The 23921-nt window shown below is 45.1% G+C and overlaps 1 protein-coding gene across 2 annotated transcripts in view; it reads left to right on the forward strand.

Annotated features, from left to right (window-relative positions):
- The first annotated feature begins 2339 nt into the window (after window positions 1-2339).
- ENKD1 (enkurin domain containing 1) overlaps window positions 2340-23921 on the forward strand; it is a 215014-nt gene continuing 193432 nt past the window's right edge. The window contains exon 1 of one of the 2 annotated variants that reach the window (XM_030203660.1): window positions 2340-2412. The gene's annotated coding sequence lies outside the window, so the exon portion shown is untranslated. Of the gene's footprint in view, window positions 2413-2849; window positions 3183-23921 lie in introns of those variants that run through there. The other variant, XM_030203659.1, reaches the window with a different exon arrangement.

Here is a 23921-nt window from a genome sequence, read left to right on the forward strand (position 1 = left end):
TCTTGGTCCGTAACTCCTAACTGGAACCTTGCATGACGTAGCTATAATTCGGGTTCTTTTTTCCCACATGCATCACCTTGCACTTGCTCACATTAAACATCATCTGCCATTAGCTGCCGCAGATCCTCCCAGTCCTCGTATGGGTCCTCGTGTAAATTGTTTCACAATCCTGTCGGTAGATTTAACGACTTTGAATAACTTTGTGTCATCAGCAAATTTCATTACCTTGCTAGTTACTCCCATCTCTAAATCATTTATAAATATATTAAAAAGCAGCGGTCCTAGCACGGACCCCTGAGGAACCCCACTAACTACCCTTCTCCATTGTGAATACTGCCCATTTAACCCCACTCTCTGTTTCCTATCCTTCAACCAGTTTTTAATCCACAATAGGACATTTCCTCCTATCCCATGACCCTCCAATTTCCTCTGTAGCCTTTCATGAGGTACCTTGTCAAACGCCTTTTGAAAATCCAGATACACAATATCAACCGACTCCCCTTTGTCCACATGTTTGTTCACTCCTTCAAAGAATTGAAGTAAATTGGTCAGGCAAGATTTCCCCACACAAAAGCCATGCTGACTCGGTCTCAGTAATCCATGTCCTCGGATGTGCTCTGTAATTTTGTTTTTAATAATAGCCTCTACCATTTTCCCAGGCACCGACGTCAGACTCACCGGTCTATAATTTCCCGGATCTCCCCTGGAGCCTTTTTTAAAAGGGCGTTACATTGGCCACCCTCCAATCTTCCGGGTACCACGCTCGATTTTAGGATAAGTGGCATATCACTAGCAGTAGCTCCGCAGCTCGTTTTTCAGTTCTATCAGTACTCTAGGATGAATACCATCCGTCCAGGAGATTTGCTACTCTTCAGTTTGCCGAACTGCCCCATTACGTCCTCCAGGTTTACCGTGAAGACAGTAAGTTTCTCCGACTCGTCCGCTTGAAATACCATTTCCGACACCGGTATCCCACCCAAATCTTCCTCTGTGAAGACCGAAGCAAAGAATTCATTCAGTCTCTCCGCTACGTCTTTGTCTTTGTAGTTTGTGCTCATTTTTTTTTCACTGTTATTCTATAAAATTCAGATGGCCAGATTTCAGTGAGAATATCCTGTTTCCTGATAGGTTCATCTTAACTGTTGTAGCAATCTGCTTTGGGAAGCCTGGTGTTTATAAAGACCATGGAATATATTGAAATTAAATGGAAGTAGAACTAAACTCTCCTTTCATTGGGGCACATGGAATCACATATTCATCTGTTTTGTAGAAGTTTACAATTTAGATATACAAATGGATTATTCTGTTTTGAACATGTTACAGGGGCAAGTGGTTTTATAAGCCCATGTAGTTATGTTTAAACAAAAGAGATCTGCATGAAACAAAATATTTATTTTTATTTAGACTTATAAAACCACTTGCCCCTGAAACATGTCCAAAACAGAATAATCCATTTGTATGTCTAAAATGTAAACTTCTACAAAGCCGATGAAGATGTGATTCCATGTGCCCCAATGAAAGGAGAGTTTAAGTCTACTTCCATTTAATTTTAATTTATTCCATGGTCTTTATAAACACTAGGCTTCCCAATGCAGATTACAACAACAGTTAAGATGAACCTATCAGGAAACAGGATATTCTCACTGAAATCTGGCCATCTGAATTGTATAGAATAACCAGTGCGTATTTCCTAGTAAAAAAGGTGCCAGTACTCAAATGCTAGGCCACTCTTCAGGGGTGGGGTAATCACTGAGGGTCCCACCCCACAATAGCCAAGCCCCCTGCAACCGGTCACAGAATGTATGACAAGGCAGAATTGGTGTGTAGAGCCTCAGCTTTTTCATTAAAACTTGGGGTCCATGGGTCAATTTTAGCAGACAATGGAAAAGGTGCCGGTACTCAGTACCCCCTCAAAAAAAGCCCTGAGAATAAATTAACAGAGAAGAAAAATCAGCACAAACTACAGAATTTATAATTGCTGTTTCTACTAGCTACAATAATTTTTGAAGTTGTTTTAGTGATATTCAATTATGTCTTTTCTCCTCCACCTTGTAAGGCACTGCCTATCCAACAAAAACAATGTTAGACTTGTTACAGATGGACCAACAATAAAGAACCATAACCTGAATGCAGCAGCTCACAAGTTTGCTTGCTGTGTTTTGAGTGAACGGCAATGACGGCTGCGCAGGGGAGTGGAAACAGAGATTAATCAAATGTCTTCCTTACAGTGGACTAGATAGGCTCACTTCTACTCCAGTCTATTAACCTCCTTCAATATTCGCCACGGAAAGAGGGGACGCAGGGCTGGGTTATTATTACTACTATTTAGCATTTAGCTATGGCTGGTGATGATCGCTGCATACTGAAAGCAGTGGCGGCCGTCAAAACAAAGACGCGTTCCAGTCGTTTAAGGTAGTACTTAGATCCGGAGATCCCGCAGATCTGGCTTTTACACCGTCCCTTCAATTTCATTCTATGATATTTATACCTGGATATGGGAAGCTTTCAAATAAATTAAAAAAATCTCTTATCTTCCACTTTTTAAGGCACTGCCCAGCCTATCCAACTGGAACAGCTTTAGAGTTTTTACAGAAGGACCACGCATAAGCAGTCCGTTATTTTTTTAATACGTTTTTGCTATTGTTTTCGATGACTTATTGGTTTTCTTCCGTCCCCATAATGGGCCAGAGCATGCTGTCCGCCTGTCTGCTGTTATCTAACGTCCTTGATCTGGAGGATGCACTACAATTCCCAGAAGACCGGTAAGGGAAAAGGAAGTGCGACCCTGGGTCCTGAGCTATGACCCGGAAGCTGGTGTTGCTATGGGAGAGACGCGTGTAACTGTCGCATTCGCAGAGCGGGCTTTTTGCAGGAGCTGGGGGCGACTGGGAGGGAAGGGGTGTGCCGGGTCAGTTCGGCCGCTTTTTCGGTTCCTGCCGTTGCTTGTGTTTCACTTCAGCCGGCTGCTCGCTCGTTTCTGCAAGCTTTTCAGTGCCTGGGAATCAGGCTGGAAAGTTGATTTAGTTTGATGGACTCTCTCAGCTGCTGACTGCAGTAGAAAAAGGAAAAGTCAGCTTTCTGGGGATGAAAATGCTAGGATCGAATACCGAGAGTGATCTGCCATCCGTTTTCCTCTATCGGTGGTGCTGCTATTGCGTGTAGTGCTGCAATTTAAGGGGAAGGTGAGAGCAGTGGAATAGTGACTCTTAAGGTCAGCCAGCAGTTTCTTTGGAGAAGCTTCAGCATAGACAAAAGTGATTTTTTTTAAAGTAACGTATTTAACTTTAGTAAGTTTTCTTTCACATTGAATTTGATTTTTTAAATTTTATTTTTAAAAACATAAGAGTAGCCATATTGGGTCAGACGAGTGGTCCAATTTAGCCCAGTATCCTGTTTCCAACAGTGGCCCAAGCCAGCTTACAAGTACCTGGCAGAAACCCAAATCATGGCAACATTTCGTGCTACCAATCACAGGGCAAGCAGTTGCTTCCCAGTGTATGTCTTAATAGCAGATTATGGACTTTTCCTCCAGGAACTTGTCCAAACCTTTTTTAAACCCAGATATGCTAACTGCTATTGCATCCTCAGGCAAAGAGTTCCAGAGCTTAAAAATTCGTTGAGTGAAAAAATATTTCCTCCTATTTGTTTTAAAAGTATTTCCATGTAACTTCCTTGAGTGTCCCCTAGTCTTTGTACTTTTGAAAAAAGTGAAAAATCTTTTTACTTCTACTCATTCTACACCTCTCAGGATTTTGTAGACCTCAATCATATCTCCCCTCATCTGTCTCTTTTCCAAGCTGAAGAGCCCTAACCTCTTTAACCTGTTCTCATACGAGAGGAGTTCCATCCCATTTATTATTTTGGTTGCTTTTCTTTGAACCTTTTCTAATTCTGCTATATCATTTTTGAGGTACAGCAACCAGAACTGAATGCAATACTCAAGGTGCGGTCACCCCATGGAGCTATACTACTACTATTTATCATTTCTATAGCGCTACAAGGCATACACAGCACTGTACACCATACACAAAAAGAGACAGTCCCTGCTCAAAGAGCTTACAATCTAGATAAGACATGAAAACAGACAGAACAATTAAGGGTAAGCGAATAAAGAGGTAAGGATAAAGGACAGGGCAAGTGAGTAATGGTTAGGAGTCAAAAGCAGTGGCAAAGAGGTGGGCTCTTTAATACAAAGGCATTATGGTATTTTCGGTCGTATTCACCAACCCTTTCCTAATAATTCCTAGCAGCCTGTTTGCTTTTTTGGTGTCTGCCGTTGCACACTGAGCAGAAGATGTCAGTGTATTACCTATATCTTTTTCTTGAGTGCTGACCTATTCAGTATGCATCACCTTGCATTTGTTCTTGTCTACATTACATTTCATCTGCCATTTGGATTCCCAGTCTTCCAATTTCCTAAGGTCAAATTTTCATCCAAGAAACTCACTTGAATGAACAGCAGATAAGGCACAATATATGGAACCAAGTATAGGAAATAACAAAAAAGAATGGAAAAATAACATAATTTTTTTTTCCTTGCAATAAACTTTATTGATAAAAGGATTAAAAACTGGGGTAAAAGATAGAAACAGAGAGTAGGGTTAAATGGTCATTATTCTCAATGGAGAAGGGTAGTTAGTGGGGTTCCCCAGGGGTCTGTACTGGGACCGCTGCTTTTTAACATATTTATAAATGACCTAGAGATGGGAGTAACTAGTAGAGAGTTGCACGGGGACAGAAATCCAACCCGTCCCCACTGGAATCCAACCCGTCCCCATTCGTCCCCGTGGGGAATCTAACCCATCCCCGCCCGTCCCCAGGGGGAATCTTACCTGTCCCCGCCCTTCCCCGCAAGAATTTAACCTGTCCTCACCCACAAGAATTTAATGGTACATTAAAAAATTCCTGTCAGCTCTCTCAGTCTCTGGGTTTGAGCCGCAGCACTGCAGGCAAGGAAAAAACGGAAGTTGGAACACTCTGGTGTGCACATATAAGTAATGCCACACTGGGAGAAGACCAAGGGCCCATCGAGCCCAGCATCCTATCCACGACAGCGGCCAATCCAGGCCAAGGGCACCTGGCAAGCTTCCCAAACGTACAAACATTCTATACATGTTATTCCCGGAATTGTGGATTTTTCCCAAGTCCATTTAGTAGCGGTTTATGGACTTGTCCTTTAGGAAACCGTCTAACCCCCTTTTAAACTCTGCTAACCGCCTTCACCATGTTCTCCGGCAACGAATTCCAGAGTTAATTACGCGTTGGGTGAAGAAAAATTTTCTCCCATTTGTTTTAAATTTACTACACTCTAGTTTCATTGAATGCCCCCTAGTCCTAGTATTTTTGGAAAGCGTGAACAGACGCTTCACATCCACCTGTTCCACTCTACTCATTATTTTATATACCTCTATCATGTCTCCCCTCAGCCGTCTCTTCTCCAAGCTGAAAAGCCCTAGCCTCCTTTGTCTTTCTTCATAGGGAAGTCGTCCCATCCCCACTATCATTTTAGTTGCCCTATGCTGCACCTTTCCAATTCCACTATATCTTTCTTGAGATGCGGCGAACAGAATTGAACAGAATACTCAAGGTGCGGTCACACCATGGAGCGATATAATGGCATTATAACATCCTCACACCTGTTTTCTATACCTTTCCTAATAATACCCAACATTCTATTCGCTTTCCGAGCCGCAGAAGGTTTCAGTGTATTATCGACGACGACACCCAGATCCCTTTCTTGGTCCATAACTCCTAACGTGGAACCTTGCATGACGTAGCTATAATTTGGGTTCTTTTTTCCCACATGCATCACCTTGCACTTGCTCACATTAAACGTCATCTGCCATTTAGCCGCCCAGTCTCGCAGTCTCGTAAGGTCCTTCTGTAATTTTTCACAATCCTGTCGCGAGTTAATGACTTTGAATAACTTTGTGTCATCAGCAAATTTAATTACCTCGCTAGTTTCTCCCATCTCTAAATCATTTATATATATATATATATATATATATATATATATAATATATATAACACTTCTCTGATTCACTGGCACTGTGTGCTAAGAGATCACCACATGCACGTGCCAGTAGGGCAGGTGACATCTGATGCTCATGCCTATGTCAGAGCTGAGGTCTACGCATCAGCCTGGAAGCAGAGAGGATTAATAGTAATAGTAAATGACAGCAGATAAAAACCGGATCGGTTTGCTAGCTATTCAAAGTTTGGTTGAGATACTATAAGCTCAAGATATTGTTTTCCCGAAGATTTATTAAAATAAGTGCCAATGATCATAACATTTTTTTTTCTAACGTCATCAGATTTGTTTTTGGTAAATTTTGAACTAAACCCTAGAAATCAGTTATTGTTTATAATAAAGTTGGTACTCAAATGGGTAATGTTGTATTAAGGAAGCAGAGGGTCTTTTTCAAACCCAGTGTGTTGTAGATTATAATGAAAGGTGTAAAATATTCATCTTTTGACTTTGTATTTTACTGCATGTATCTCTAATTATTTTTAATCAATAAAGAACAAAATTGTCCAATGAAAAAAGAAAAAAAAAAAACCCCGGATCGGTCCATCCAGTCTGCCCAATAGTCACAATCATTATCAATTCATGATTAAATCAACAATGAATGTGATATTATATACTTGATTATAGTCTTTCTGTGGCATTTCTGGGACATAGACCATAGACGTCCGCCTGGCTCGATCCTTATGTTCCAGCTGCTGGAGTTGCCCTCAAAGCCCACTCCAGCCTATTCAGAGTGGAGGAGTGGCCTAGTGGTTAGGGTGATGGACTTTGGTCCTGGGGAACTGAGTTCGATTCCCACTTCAGGCACAGGCAGCTCCTTGTGACTCTGGGCAAGTCACTTAACCCTCTATTGCCCCATGTAAGCTGCATTGAGCCTGCCATGAGTGGGAAAGCGCGGGGTACAAATGTAACAAAAATAAAATCTTCTCATTTGAGGGACACAGACCATAAAAGTCTGTCCAGCACTGTCCTCATGTTCCAGCCACTAAAGTTGCTGTCTAAACCCTTTCCAGCCCATCCAAAACCAGATTACTATATATGAGACACAGATCGTACAGGTCTCCCGGTATCGGCCCTAGTTCATCACAGCCAGCGTCACCATGTAAGTGTCATGCAACACATTCATACACATGCAGGCATTTAAGTTTAGGTTTTTTATAACTTCCATTTTCTAAATAGAGATCCTCTGTGTTCATCCCATGCCTTTTTGAATTTTGTCACCATTTGTATCTCTACCACCTCCTTAAAGGAGGCTTTCCACATCTGTGCTGTTAAAGCAAGGAGGAGGAGGAGGAGACAGCACTCAAGAACTTGGTACTCGGTAGGTGAGAGGCTGGCGCAAGTGCAGCATACACTTCCACGGGAACCACAAAGGAACTGCTTCCGTCCCTGCGGGAATCCCGCAGAACTGCTTCCGTCCCCGCAGGTTCCGCGGGATTCCCGCAAACCCCGTTCCCATGCAAGTCTCTAGTAACTAGTGAGGTAATTAAATCTGCTGATGACACAAAGTTATTCAAAGTCGTTAAATCGCGGGATGATTGTGACAAATTACAAGAGGACCTTACGAGACTGGGCGTCTAAATGGCTGATGACGTTTAATGTGAGGAAGTGCAAAGTGATGCATGTGGGAAAGAGGAACCCAAATTATAGCTACATCATGCAAGGTTCCACGTTAGGAGACACAGACCAAGAAAGGGATCTAGGTGTCGTGGTTGATGATACGTTGAAACCTTCTGCTCAGTGTGCTGCTGCGGCTAAGAAAGCAAATAGAATGTTAGGTATTATTAGGAAAGGAATGGAAAACAAAAATGAGGATGTTATAATGCCTTTGTATCACTCCATGGTGCGACCGCACCTCAAATATTGTGTTCAATTCTGGTCACCATATCTCAAAAAAGATATAGTGGAATTAGAAAAGGTGCAGCGAAGGGCGACGAAAATGATAAAGGGAATGGGACGACTTCTCTATGAGGAAAGGCTAAAGCGGCTAGGGCTCTTCAGCTTGGCGAAAAGGCGGCTGAGGGTAGATATGATAGAGGTCTTTAAAATAATGAGTGGAGTTGGAACGGGTAGATGAGAAGCGTCTGTTTCACCGCTTTCCAAAAATACTAGGACTAGGGGACATGCGATGAAGCTACAATGTATTAAATTTATAACGAATTGGAGAAAAACTTTCTTCACTCAACGTGTAATTAAACTCTGGAATTCTTTGCCAGAGAATGTGGTAAAGGCGGTTAGCTTAGTGGAGTTTAAAAAAGGTTTGGATGGCATCCTAAAGGAAAAGTACCATAGAACCGTTATTAAATGGACTTGGGGAAAATCCACTCGTATTTCTGGGATAAGCAGTATAAAAATGTTTGTTACTTTTTTGGGATCTTGCCAGGTATTTGTGTGATCTGGATTGGCCACTGTTGGAAACAGGATGCTGGGCTTGATGGACCTTTGGTCTTTCCCAGTATGGCAATACTTATGTACTTATGTAATGCATACACAGGCAGAATGCCAACTGTAACTTCAGAATAATACAAATAGAAAACGAACCACATACAACATGACTGCACAGAACCAATTCTCCCCCAACCTGCAACCCTCCCCCCCCCCCCAAAAAAAAAACTTCAAGAAACAATACTGGGACAGCTAGTAATGTGTTAAGCTCTTGGGGTCTTAGATATCACAAGCCTGGGCTATTCCTTGGTGATCAAAAATTCTGAGCTGTTTAGAGTCCAAGAAAAGAAAGCTTTTACATCAATCAAAATATAACAAGAAGGAAATTTGTAAATTAAAGCTACCCCCAGGGCCTGATTTCCTGATTTAAGAGCCAAGCTCTTGAGAAATCAGGAAATATTTAAACCTTTTATCCTAAAAAGAAGCATATCCGTGTGCCTGATGTATAACCTTGATGCTGAATTATGTTCAGGTTTCAACAAAAAAAGATACCACTAATATAGTCCTTTCAGTTATCACCTCTATAGAATGTTCCAAAAAATCCAATCGTATACTCCAGCTGAATTTGTTCCCCTGTTCTCCCAATGAAACCTCCCCACTTCCTCAGAGTCATAGCTAATGTGTCCTAGAGATAGGCTGACATCTTTAAGAAACAGAAAAATGTAGGCAGATCCAGTCTGCCTATACGTGCTTTCTACTTTCTGTATCACTCTTAGAAATCCTATGTAACTGTACCAAGCTTTCTTGAGTTCAGATACTGTTTTCATCTTTACTACTTCCATCAGGAGGCGTTCCACAAATTCACCACTCTTTCTGTGAAGAAGTATTCTTGAGGTTACTTTTGAGTCTATCACCTTTCACTTTAATCCTATGCCCCCTCATTCCAGAACTTCCTTTCAATTGAAAGAGACTTGCCTCCTGTGCATTTGTGCCGCATAGGTATTTAAATGTCTCTATCATATCTCCTCTGACCCGCCTTCTTCTAAAGTATACATATTGAGATCTTTAAGCCTGTCCCCGTGCGCTTTTAGTAGCCACTGTCTGGACCAACAGTCTCCAGAATTGTACACAACATTCTAAATGAGATCTCACCACAGTCTTATACAGGGGCATCACCACCTCCTTTTTCCTACTGGCCATTCCTCTTTCTGTGCACCCAAGCACTCTTCTACCTTTCAATGTTGCCTTTTCTACCATCTTAAGATCATCGCATACGATCACACCCAAGTCCCGCTCATCTTTCATTCACAAAAGTTCTTCAACTCCTTGCAGATATTTCTGTACCATATTTAGGACCCTGCTTATTATGGTGCGCTAGCATTTTTAGTGCATGTACAAAATTAGCACACGCTAACTGTGTAGGCGCCCATAGGAATATTGTAGGCACCTACACAGAGTGTGCTAATTGTTAGCGTGTGATAAAAACGCTAACGTGTATCTAGCGCGGCTTAAGAAACAGGGCTCTTAGACATCTCAGGTTATTCTTTTTAATCTGATTCTCCAGTTATTATTATTTATTAGATGGCCTAGTGGTTAGGGTGGTGGACCTTTGGTCCTGGGGAACTGAGGAACTGAGTTTGATTCCCACTTCAGGCACAGGCAGCTCCTTATGACTCTGGGCAAGTCACTTAACCCTCCATTGCCCCATGTAAGCCGCATTGAGCCACCCATGAGTGGGAAAGCGCGGGGTACAAATGTAACAAAAATAAAAAAATAAAAATACTATCTTTATTGTTGTACAACCACAGTGGTTTACATATTACATATAGAATTATAAATTACAATTACAAAAAATCCTTGCATACCACGTGTACCTTTTATCGCTCAAAGTAGTTACACAAAAGAAGCCAGACATTCTTGAAAATTACAAAATAAGTCAATTACTAAACTAATCCACAACATATTTTGAAAGAGAAGTTTTTTCTCCGAGGACAAGCAGGCTGCTTGTTCTCACTGATGGGTGACGTCCACGGCAGCCCCTCCAATCGGAAAACTTTAATAGCAAAGGCCTTTGCTAGTCCTCGTGAGCCGATGCGCACCGCGCATGCCTGGCCGTCTTCACAGCCCGAACCGCTTGTGTTCGTCAGTCTTCTTTTGTCCGCGCTCGGGATGGTCGTGTTTGCGCCGTTTCGCGCCCTCAAAGTTGACCCTCGTGCGTCTTCGCGATTTTCGCTGAAAAAAAAAAAAAAAAAGGACCTTTACGGTCTTTACCCCTTTCCCATGCTTCCAGCTTTTGCCCCGCGTAAGTTTCCTTTCGCTTTCGGGGTAGGCCTTTTTTGAGGCCTCGGTACGGGTTTTTTCGCTCCCTATTTTTGGTGCCTATATCGCCATTACGAATTTTGATTTTTCTGCCCATGTCATCGAAGTCTCCCAGCGGCTTCAAGAAGTGCACCCAGTGCGCCCAGGTAATCTCGCTCACTGATAGGCATGCGCCGTGTCTTCAGTGTTTGGGGGCTGGGCACCGCCCGCAGGCCTGTAGTCTTTGCGCCCTTTTACAGAAGAGGACTCAGGTAGCGAGATTGGCCCAGTGGAACGTGTTGTTCTCGGGCTCTTCGTCGACAACAGCACCGGGGGCATCGAGTGCATCGACGTCGACAGCATCAAGACCTTCGACCTCGGCATCGACTGCATCGAGGCATCGACCCTCTGCATCGTCGGTACCGAGACATCGAAAGGCTGCGTCGGCGTTGGTGGTACCGGGACCTCCACTAGTGCTGATGTCGTCGGATGGTGGTGCTTCGACTGGAGTGCAGGTGAGGGCTGTCCATTCCCCTGCTGGTGGCGGTGAGCCTTCGGGTGGGTCTCCCCCTACCCTGAGGGCTCCTGCGGTACAGCCCACCCGAGACCGACCTTCTTCGGCCTCGGCCCCGAGGAATCGACGGCTGGATTCTACGTCCTCCTCGTCGGTACCGGGAAGTTCCGGTGACATGCTTCATTTGAAAAAGTCAAAGAAGCATCGACACCGATCTCCTTCCCGCATCGGTACCGAGAGCTCTGGGTCGCCGAGGGAGTCGGCACCCAGTAGGCATCGGCACCGGGAGGACCGCTCACCCTCTGTTCAGGAGGTGTCGATGCGCTCCACCTTGGACAGCCCGGAACAATCTCCACGTCCGGAACAGACTCTGACCTCGACGCCTGCATCGGCTTCCATGTCTTTCTCCACAGCCGCCCTGCACGAGAGTCTCCGGGCTGTTCTCCCAGAGATCCTGGGAGAGCTGTTGCGCCCTTCCCTCCGGTACCGGGGGTGCTTGCGCCACCGGTATCGTCGAGTGAGGCGCCGGCTGGCCCCTTGCCCGGGGTGAGGTCTCCGACATCGGTGCCGCTTGCGGTACCGACTGCGATCGCCTCCCAGGAAGGCTCCCCGACGACGTCGGAAGAGGGAGCTTCGCCGGTGCTGGCGAGGGAGTCTACCTCTTGACGCTCCCACCGTGGCCGTGTTTCCACGGAGTCAAGCCGGGTACGGCTTCAGACACAGGTTCATGAACTTGTGTCTGATACCGATGGTGAGGCCTCGTGGGAGGAGGAGGAGGACATCAGATATTTCTCTGACGAAGAGTCTGATGGCCTTCCTTCTGACCCCACTCCCTCCCTGAAAGGCAGCTTTCCTCCTCCGAGAGTCTGTCTTTTGCGGCCTTTGTCCGGGAGATGTCTACGGCCATCCCCTTCCCGGTGGTTGTGGAGGACGAGCCCAGGGCTGAAATGTTTGAGCTCCTGGACTATCCTTCTCCACCTAAGGAAGCGTCCACAGTACCCATGCATCATGTCCTCAAAAAGACATTGCTGGCGAACTGGACCAAGCCTCTAAGTAATCCCCACATTCCCAAGAAGATCGAGTCCCAGTACCGGATCCATGGGGACCCAGAGCTGATGTGCACTCAGTTACCTCACGACTCTGGTGTGGTGGATCTGGCCCTAAAGAAGGCTAAGAGTTCTAGGGAGCATGCTTTGGCGCCCCCGGGCAAGGACTCTAGAACCTTAGACTCCTTTGGGAGGAAGGCCTACCATTCTTCTATGCTCGTGGCCAAAATCCAGTCTTACCAGCTCTACACGAGCATACATATGCGGAACTTGTGCGGCAGTTGGCGTGCTTGATGGACAAGCTCCCTCCTGAGCAAGCCAAGCCATTTCAGGAGGTGGTCAGGCAGCTGAAGGCGTGCAGAAAATTCCTGGCCAGAGGGGTGTATGACACCTTTGATGTTGCATCCAGGGCCGCTGCTCAAGGTGTGGTGATACGCAGACTCTCATGGCTGCGTGCCTCCGACCTGGAGAATAGGATCCAGCAGCGGATTGCGGACTTGCCTTGCCGTGCGGACAATATTTTTGGACAGAAAGTCGAACAGGTGGTAGAGCAGCTCCACCAGCAGGATACCGCTTTCGACAAGTTCTCCCGCCGGCAGCCTTCAGCTTTTACCTCCACAGGTAGACGTTTTTATGGGGGAAGGAAGACTGTTCCCTACTCTTCTGGTAAGCGTAGGTACAATCCTCCTTCTCGACAGCCTGCGGCCCAGGCTAAGCCCCAGCGCACTCGCTCTCGTCAGCAGCGTGCGCCTCAGCAAGGCCCCTTGGCTCCCCAGCAAAAGCAAGGGACGAGCTTTTGACTGGCTCCAGCAGAGCATAGCTGACATCAGTGTGTCAGTGCCGGGCGATCTGCCGGTCGGGGGGAGGTTGAAAGTTTTTCACCAAAGGTGTCCTCTCATAACCTCCGACCCGTAGGCTCTCCAAATAGTCCGGCAAGGATACACCCTCAATTTGGTTTCCAAACCTCCAAATTGCCACCGGGAGCTCAATCTTACAGCTTCCAGCACAAGCAGGTACTTGCAGAGGAACTCTCCGCCCTTCTCAGCGCCAATGCGGTCGAGCCCGTGCCATCCGGGCAAGAAGGGCTGGGATTCTATTCCAGGTACTTCCTTGTGGAAAAGAAAACAGGGGGGATGCGTCCCATCCTAGACCTAAGGGCCCTGAACAAATATCTGGTCAAAGAAAAGTTCAGGATGCTTTCCCTGGGCACCCTTCTTCCCATGATTCAGGAAAACGACTGGCTATGCTCTCTGGACTTGAAGGACGCCTACACGCACATCCCGATACTGCCAGCTCACAGACAGTATCTGCGATTTCAGTTGGGCACACGTCACTTCCAGTACTGTGTGCTACCCTTTGGGCTCGCCTCTGCGCCCAGAGTGTTCACGAAGTGCTTGGCTGTAGTAGCAGCGGCGCTTCGCAGGCTGGGAGTACACATGTTCCCCTATCTCGACGATTGGCTGGTGAAGAACACATTCGAGGCAGGAGCTCTACAGTCCATGCAGATGACTATTCGCCTCCTGGAGCTACTGGGGTTTGTGATAAATTATCCAAAGTCCCATCTTCTCCCAGTACAGAGACTCGAATTCATAGGAGCTCTGCTGGATTCTCGGACGGCTCGTGCCTATCTTCCAGAGACGAGAGCCAACAACTTGTTGTCCCTCGTCTCACGGGTGCGAGCGTCCCAGCAGATCACAGCTCGGCAGATGTTGAGATTGCTGGGCCAAATGGCCTCCACAGTTCATGTGACTCCCATGGCCCGCCTTCACATGCGATCTGCTCAATGGACCCCAGTGGTTTCAGGCTGCTGGGGATCTAGAAGACGTGATCCACCTGTCCACGAGTTTTCTCAACTGCCTGTAATGGTGGACGATTTGGTCCAATTTGACTCTGGGACGTCCTTTCCAAATTCCTCAGCCACAAAAAGTGCTGACTACGGATGCGTCTCTCCTGGGGTGGGGAGCTCATGTCGATGGGCTTCACACCCAAGGAAGCTGGTCCCTCCAGGAACGCGATCTACAGATCAATCTCCTGGAGTTACGAACGGTCTGGAACGCTCTGAAGGCTTTCAGAGATCGGCTGTCCCACCAAATTATCCAAATTCAGACAGACAGCCAGGTTGCCATGTATTACATCAACAAGCAGGGGGGCACCGGATCTCGCCCCCTGTGTCAGGAAGCCGTCAGCATGTGGCTGTGGGCTCGCCGTTACGGCATGTTGCACCAAGCCACATATCTGGCAGGCGTAAACAACAGTCTGGCCGACAGGTTGAGCAGGATCATGCAACCTCACGAGTGGTCGCTCAATTCCAGGGTAGTGCGGCAGATCTTCCAGGTGTGGGGCACCCCCTTGGTGGATCTCTTTGCATCTCAAGCCAACCACAAGGTCCCTCATTTCTGTTCCAGACTTCAGGCCCACGGCAGGCTGGCATCGGATGCCTTCCTCCTGGACTGGAGGGAAGGTCTACTGTATGCTTATCCTCCCATACCTCTGGTGGGGAAGACTTTGTTGAAACTCAAGCAAGACTGAGGCACCATGATTCTAATTGCTCCGTTTTGGCCGCGTCAGATCTGGTTCCCTCTTCTTCTGGAGTTGTCCTCCGAAGAACCGTGGAGATTGGAGTGTTTTCCGACCCTCATCACACAGGACGAAGGGGCGCTTCTGCATCCCAGCCTCCAGTCTCTGGCTCTCACGGCCTGGATGTTGAGAGCGTAGACTTCGCCTCTTTGGGTCTGTCAGAGGGTGTCTCCCGTATCTTGCTTGCTTCCAGGAAAGATTCCACTAAGAGGAGTTACTTCTTTCTATGGAGGAGGTTTGCCGTCTGGTGTGACAGCAAGGCCCTAGATCCTCGCTCTTGTCCTACGCAGACCCTGCTTGAATACCTTCTGCACTTGTCTGAGTCTGGTCTCAAGACCAACTCTGTAAGGGTTCACCTTAGCGCAATCAGTGCATACCATTACCGTGTGGAAGGTAAGCCGATCTCAGGACAGCCTTTAGTTGTTCGCTTCATGAGAGGTTTGCTTTTGTCAAAGCCCCCCGTCAAACCTCCTACAGTGTCATGGGATCTCAATGTCGTTCTCACCCAGCTGATGAAACCTCCTTTTGAGCCACTAAACTCCTGCCATCTGAAGTACTTGACCTAGAAGGTCATTTTCTTGGTGGCAGTTACTTCAGCTCGTAGAGTCAGTGAGCTTCAGGCCCTGGTAGCCCAGGCCCCTTACACCAAATTTCATCATAACAGAGTAGTCCTCCGCACTCACCCTAAGTTCTTGCCGAAGGTAGTGTCGGAGTTTCCATCTGAACCAGTCAATTGTCTTGCCAACATTTTTCCCCGTCCTCATTCCTGCCCTGCTGAACGTCAGCTGCACACATTGGAGTGCAAGAGAGCATTGGCCTTCTATCTGGAACGGACACAGCCCAACAGACAGTCCGCCCAATTGTTTGTTTCTTTTGATCCCAACAGGAGGGGAGTGGCTGTGGGGAAACGCACCATATCCAATTGGCTAGCAGATTGCATTTCCTTCACTTTTGCCCAGGCTGGGCTGGCTCTTGAGGGTCATGTCACGGCTCACAATGTCAGAGCCATGGCTGCGTCAGTGGCCCACTTGAAGTCAGCCACTATTGAAGAGATCTGCAAAGCTGCGACGTGGTCATCTGTCCACACATTCACATCTCATTACTGCCTGCAGCAGGATACCCGACGCGACAGTCGGTTTGGGCAGTCAGTGCTTCAGAATCTGTTCGGGGTTTAGAATCCAACTCCACCCCCCTAGGCCCATGTTTATTCTGTTCCAGGCTGGACTCTCAGTTAGTTGGATAAATTGTTAGGTCAATCTCAGTTATGTCCTCGCCGTTGCGAGGCCCAATTGACCATGTTTGTTGTTTTGAGTGAGCCTGGGGGCTAGGGATACCCCATCAGTGAGAACAAGCAGCCTGCTTGTCCTCGGAGAAAGCGAATGCTACATACCTGTAGAAGGTATTCTCCGAGGACAGCAGGCTGATTGTTCTCACAAACCTGCCCACCTCCCCTTTGGAGTTGTGTCTTCCCTTGTTTTGTCTTGCTACATATGGGACTGACGAACACGAGCCGGTTCGGGCGGGAAGACGGGTGCGCATCGGCGCGCGAGGACTAGCAAAGGCCTTTGCTAGTAAAGTTTTCCGATTGGAGGGGCTGCCGTGGACGTCACCCATCAGTGAGAACAATCAGCCTGCTGTCCTCGGAGAATACCTTCTAGGGGTATGTAGCATTCGCTTTAAAGATTTTCTAAATTGTCTATAATCTTGTGTTGCCCTTAAGTTCTGTGAAAGGGAGTTCCAGATCTTTGCTTCTTGATAACCTAAAGTTTGTGTTTTGTGGTTTTATTTCTAACCTCTTTTGGGTTGGGAAAACTTATTGATAATTGTCTAGTTAGTCACTGAGCATGTACATTTGGAAATTCTGTTAGTTCTACTAAGTATACAGGAGCTTGACCATTCAATATTAGAAATACCATGGTACACATTTTAAACATAACTCTTGCCTCCACTGGTAATCAGTGTAGTTTCATAACATAAAGAGTTACTCTGATTCAATAGATCAGCCAGATAGCTGTATTTTGTATTGTTCGTAATTTGTTAAACAACCTCAAATGACAGTTGACATACAAAATATTACCATAATGTTAGTTGTGCCAGTAATAATGATTGAACCATGAGCTTAAATTGTTCAAATTCAAAATACTTCTTACTATGGCTAAAATTTCTAAGGGCCCAAAAGAATTTTAATGATACGTATGTGAGTCTCCATGGTTAGATTATTGTCTATAGTTAATCCTAAAACACATTCCAGCTGATATTCAGCCGGCACTGGGTAGTGTGCTTCATCCCAATACCGGCACAAAATCCAGGTATTCAACACTGGGCCATTTCCGGTGACTGGCATTGAATATCTATGGGGTTTTTTGGGCTGGCTTAAACTTAACCGGCTATGTAATATTCAGCACTAGCCGGATAAGTTTATAGTGGCCAAAGAGGCCTGCTGTTTGGGCGGCCTGATTTGACTGCCAGACTTAGCCGGAGATGCGCTGAATATTTGCAGCTAGCCTGCTATATCTTGCTGACCATGAATATTCAGCGGGAGATATCTGGCTATCCACAACTGAATATTTGTGGATAGCTGGTTAAGTTCTATTTAACCGGCCAGGAGCCTTTCCTGGCAAGTTAAATAGCGCTGAATATCAACCGTTGTTTCCAACCTCATTTTCAAAACAGTTCAAATACTGATTAGGATGACTTAATATATTGGTGCTTTCTTTGTCCCTAATGGGCTGATAATTTAAATTGTCTATCTGGGGCAATGGAAGGTTAAGTAATTTATTACCCAGGGTCACAGGAACCACTGTGGGAATCAAGACCCATTCCTCTGGTTCTCAACCCACTGCACTAATCGTTAGGCTACTCCTCCATTTAGTTATTCTAGCTTCCATTATTTCTTAAATGGGCCACATTAAAGCTCTTAAGAACATTCATCTCGGCTTCCAAATTTCTGAGCCTAATAAAGGCAATGCTATAAGTGGGAATCCACATTTATTTATAGAATACAAGCACTTTTATTGGCAAGTGTACACTTAACATGTGTAAGTGCTAGCAGTGCGCCTAAGCATTATTAAGTAAGGACGCATGTAAGTAGCATAGCACATAAAATGCAAGTGGGTATGCACATGGAGGGAGCATGGGTGGGCCTCCCATTTATTTGTGTAGCTTACAGAGTACTGAAGTTATGCCTGTTCCTGCCACATTTAGGTGCCTGCACTTATGCCAGCTCTATAGCTGGGTGTAACTACAGGTGTGTACATTTTAGGCATCCTGATATCAGGCTATGCTAGTATTTAGTAATGGAATTTGGACATCCAGAGCCGTTGTTCTCAAACCTGGTCCTGGAGGCACCCCAGCCAGTCAGGTTTTCAGGATACCAACAATGAATATTCATGAGACAGATTTGCATGCACTGCCTCCATTGCATGCAAATCTCTCTCATGAATATTTCAGATGGCTCCTGGGCCAATCGGAGCCCAGTCACATAATTTCAGATATATACTGCTTCTTGCTTCCTATTTGTGTGAAACTAAAGAAAAAACACCCAGTTCTCTGTAACAGCTTTACAACAAAGAAGCACCACCTGCTGGCCAAATAGGAGAAATACACTTCAGAACATAATCAATGCAGGAGAATATCCAGTATATTTTACAGGCTTAAAACATACTGTTTCTTCACAGCACATAGCTGCAAGACACATCCCAGACCCATCCATGTATCTGCAGCTACGTACTATTGAACTTGGGCACTAATTTTCTAGCATAGTGCCTAAGTTCACTTCAGTTATACTTCTAACTGCAAATTAGTGACAATTAAAGCCAGTTAAGGTCCATTATTGGTACTTAATGCCTATCAGCACCCAATTTAATAATTACATTAGGCACATTTCAACAAGCCTATAACACAAACTCCTGAGGGGTTACTGCTTGCGGGGCTTTCACTGACCTTTTATCTTTTCTTCCCGCTCTTCTCTTTACCCAATTATGCCTCTCCTTCCCCTGAACCCTATAGTTTGTGTTTGATCCCTACTTGTTATTGTATGAATGAGGTACATCTTTCTTGTCTAAAAATGAAGTTCTTTTCCCACTTTTTCTTTTGATTTATATCATTTTATGTTCGAGCGGTATATTAAATTCTAATAAATAAATGAATAACTAACCTGGGCCCTCAATTTTGCACACTAAGGACTAGATTCTATATATCTAGCGGAAATCGAAGCATATTCTATAAAGTGTGTTTTAATTTAGGTATACATTATAGAATACGCCGAATGCCGGTCCACGTCGCTAAATTTAGTTGAGATCAATTACGCCAACTAAAACCTGGTGTAAATCCCATCTAAATTTTAGAAACGCCTATGATGCGCCATTCCACGCCCACTTTTCAACTATGCAACTTAGAATTTACGTCAATCACGTTACAGAATACGCTTAGCAAGTAGTGTAAATTCTAATTAATGCCAATTAGTGCTGATAATTGCTTATTAACATCCAATTATCAGCACTGATTGGATTATTAAATAGCTAGTAAAACAGGCCCGTTTCTGACACAAATGAAACGGGTGCTAGCAAGGGTTTTTTCGGAGTGTGCATGTTTGAGAGAATATGTGTGAGATAGTGTGAGAGAGAGAGAGTGAATGTGCGAGTGTGTGTGTGTGACAGAGAGAGAGTGAGACTGCTGGGTGCGAGTGTGTCTCCTCTGTCCCCCCCTCCAGCCACCCAGCGATTCTCCTCTCTCCCCTGCTCCCCCTCCAGCCACCCAGCGATTCTACTTTTTCCCTTGCCCCCCTCCAGCCACCCACCGATGCTCTTCTCTCCCCGTCCCCCCTCCAGCCACCCAGCGAGTCTCCTCTGTCCCCTGCCCCCCTCCAGCCACCCAGCGAGTCTCTTCTGTCCCCTGCTCCTCCTCCAGCCACCCAGCGAGTCTCCTCTGTTCCCTGCCCCTCCTCCAGCCACCCAGCGATTCTCTCTCCCCTGCCCCCCCTCCAGCCACCCAGCAAGTCTCCTCTGTTCCCTTGCCCCCCCTCCAGCCACCCAGCGATTCTCCTCTCTCCCCTGCCCCCCCTCCAGCCACTCCTCCACTTTAATCAGCATATATTAAATTTCCCCTGTGTTCTACAGAAAAGCACCGAGCATATCCTATATAATAAAAAGCACCGCCAACGTTCTGAAGCTGTAGTTCTGGAACGTTGCAGGAATGCTTCAAGGCTTGAAGGCTTCACTTTCTCGACTTCAGAACGTTGGAGGTGCGTTTTATTATATAGGATTAAGTTATATGCATTGTTATGGAATACACTTTGATTTCTGCATGTGGATCGAGGCACAATGTATAGAATCCCAGGGTAAGTGCAAAGTTATATGCTAGGGTCCACCTTTGGGGTCAGTAACCAAGAAAAAGATCTAGGTGTCATTGTAGATAATACGCTGAAATCTTCTGCTCAATCTGTGGTGGCGGCCAAAAAAGTAAACAGGATGCTAGGAATTATTAGGAAAGGGATGGTGAATAAGATCAAAAATACTATAATGCCTCTGAGTCGCTCTATGGTTCGACTTCACCTTGAGTACTGCATTCAGTTCTGGTTGCTATATCTCAAGAACGATATATTAGAATTAGAAAAGGTTCAAAGAAGAGCGACCAAAATGATTAAAGTGGATGGAACGCCTCTCATATGAGGAAAAACTAAAGAGGTTAGTGCTCTTCAACTTGGAAAAGAGACGGATGAGGGGAGATATGATTGAGGAAAAGTCCATAGTCTGCTATTGAGACAGACATGGGGAGGCAACTGCTTGCCGAGGAATTGGTAGCATGGTGTGTTGCCATGATTTGGTTTTCTGCCAGGTACTTGTGACCTGGCTTGACCACTTTTGGAAACAGGATTCTGGGCTAGGTGGACCATTGGTCTGACCCAGTATGGTTATGTTTATTTATTTATTTATTCACACTTGTATCCCACAGTTATTCAAAAACGAGTTTCAGTTCAATGTGGCTTACATTTAACAGTTGTTAGAGATTACATTGATTGATTTAATTACATTTACAAGTGCGTATGGAATAGTCATTGGGTTTCTTGAGAAGCTATGTCTTAGTTCATTTCTTAAATGAAAAGATGCATTACAGTTAGGGGTTGTGTATTGTGGTTCCAGAATGATTAGTGAACATTTTACTCATAGAATTTCCTGAAGAGCTAGGTCTTTAGGTCTTTTCTGAACTGGAGGTTTTGGACTATTGGAATTGAGTTCCACCATTTTGAGCCCAGGTAGCTAAATCCCACCTTGTAGGTGGATTTGTATAGTACGTTTTTGCAGTTGGGCAGGTGAAGTAGTAGGTAACCTCTGGTTCCGGGGTTTGCATTTCTTGGTAATAGTTTGATCATGTCTAACATGTAGTCCGGTGCCATCCCAAACAGTATTTTGAAGATGATTGTGCTGGTTTTGAAAAATAGTCTGGCCCTGATCGGGAGCCAATGTAACATTTTGAGTAGTGGGGTTGCTCTATCATATTATAACTTTTTTGAATATCAATCTCATTGCTTTGTTTTGGATGGTTGTAACAAGTGTAGTAGGTTTTCCTTGCATCCTACATATACTGCATTACAGTAGTCTAGTTGGAACAATATCAGCGTCTGTACTATAAGACGGAATGACCTTCTGGGAAAATAGTTCTTAAAGTTGAGCATTCAAGTTTATAGAATCCAGGGGTAAATATATGAAATTGCCAAACAGCAAAGAGAGCTAGAAATAAACTCATTGGGTGGTTTGAAGGTTGCAGGGAAAGCTTAACAGCATGCCCCTCAAACAAGATGATACTGCCTTGGTGAAACTCCATCTCAAGTAGGAATATGTAGTTGTTTTAAACAACATGGGAAATGTCAAGGATATCTTCCCATGTTTTTTCATGTAATTTTTAACCAAAAACAACAGGAAAAAAATCCAAATGTTTTTGTTTTTCTGTGTTCATAGTACACATTCTTTTGAAAGAATGCACCCTTTTGCCAAAATAGTACATCCTGTTTGAGTGCTATTTTGGCAAAAGTGCACATTTCTGCCATATAGACCCTGAAAGGAAAATCTTTTTGAAAATAATGGAACAAGATGAAAAAAAAATCCTGTAAATGATATTCAAAACTAAAGAAACAAAATATTTTTGGCCTGCACATCCCTAATCTCAAGTACTGTGTGCAGTTCAGGAGGGCAGCCTCCATAAGATTATTTGTTGGAAGAAGTTCAGAAAAGTCCTGGGACCTCTTCTTTTCTCCATCTATACTTCTTCCCTTGGTACTCTGATCTCATCCCATGGTTTTCAGTATCATCTCTACGCTGATGACTCCCAGATCTACCTCTCCACACCAGAAATCTCAGCCGAAATCCAGGCCAAAATATCAGCCTGCCTGTCTGACATTGCTGCTTGGATGTCTCAGCGCCATCTGAAACTAAACATGACCAAGACTGAGCTTCTCACCTTTCCCCTAAACCAACCTCTCCTCCTCCCCCATTCTCTATTTCTGTGGATAACATTCTCATCAGCTCGTAACCTTGGGGTCATCTTCGACTCCTCCCTCTCCTTCTCTGCACATATTCAGCAGACTGCTGAAACCTGTCGTTTCTTTCTATAATATCACCAAAATTTGCCCTTTCCTTTCGGAGCACACTGCCAGAACCCTCATCCACATTCTTAGCACCTCTCGCTTAGACTATTGCAACTTGCTTCTCACAGGCCTCCCACTTAGCCATCTCTCTCCTCTTCAATCTGTTCAAAATTCTGCTGCACGACTAATATTCCGCCAGTGTCGTTATGCTCATATTAGTCCTCTCCTTAAGTCACTTCACTGGCTTCTTATCCGTTTCCGCATACAGTTCAAACTCCTCTTATTGAATTATAAGTGCATTCACTCTGCAGCTCCTCAGTACCTCTCCACTCTCATCTCGCCCTACATTCCTCCCCGGGAACTCCGTTCACTGGGTAAAATCTCTCTTATCTGCACCCTTCTCCTCCACTGCTAACTCAGGACTCTGTTCCTTTTATCTTGCTGCACCATATGCGGGGCTGGGCTGGAATAGACTTCCTGAGCCAGCACATCAAGCTCCATCTCTGGCCGTCTTCAAATCTAAGCTAAAAGCCCACCTTTTTGATGCTGCTTTTTTTTTTGTTACATTTGTACCCCGCACTTTCCCACTCATGGCAGGCTCAATGCGGCTTACATGGGGCAATGGAGGGTTAAGTGACTTGCCCAGAGTCACAAGGAGCTGCCTGTACCTGAAGTGGGAATCGAACTCAGTTCCCCAGGACCAAAGTCCACCACCCTAACCACTAGGCCACTCCTCCACTCCTAACCCTTATTCACTTGTTCAGAACCCTTACTTCATCATCCTCACTTTAATATTCCCTTATCTCTTGTTTGCCCTGTTTGTCTGTCCTAATTAGATTGTAAGCTCTGTCGAGCAGGGACTGTCTCTTCATGTTCAGGTGTACAGTGCTGCGTACGTCTAGTAGCGCTATAGAAATGAGTAGTAGTACTCCCAAAACTGTACATGCTCTGTAACTCAAAGGGGCTCGTTTTCAAAGCACTTAGACTTACAAAGTTCCATAGGTTACTATGAAACTTTGTAAGTCTAAGTACTTCCACAATATGCCTCATAGTGGCTTTAAGAGCTCAATAATTTACTTTCCAGAGGAGCATAATATTAGAAACATTCTAATAATGAGCAGACCAGTAAAGTACAATAAGATAACATTCTGAAAATCAAGGGCAACATGATATGGAGGAAGGGGCTGAGAGGAAATATGATGAAACCTGCTTTACTGAGAGGGAGGTAGATGGCAGGAATAGACTACCAGCAGAAGTGGTAGTAAAAAAATATCAATGGTAGAATTTAACAATACTTGTGAGAGGTACAGAGAGCAGTGGTAAGACTGGATCAGAGGATCAATATATGACCACAGATATTCTTTTAAGGATTTTAGATGGTGAAATTGTCCCTTCCACAGCTGCATATGAACATCATTCATGACCATACCAAAATAAAGGCTCAGAGCGATATTGTACATCTGTTCCAATGCCGTATTCGACAGTCTTCCA

This window comes from Microcaecilia unicolor, chromosome 5 (genome assembly GCF_901765095.1).
Source record: "Microcaecilia unicolor chromosome 5, aMicUni1.1, whole genome shotgun sequence".
In the NCBI taxonomy this organism is placed as follows: domain Eukaryota; kingdom Metazoa; phylum Chordata; class Amphibia; order Gymnophiona; family Siphonopidae; genus Microcaecilia; species Microcaecilia unicolor.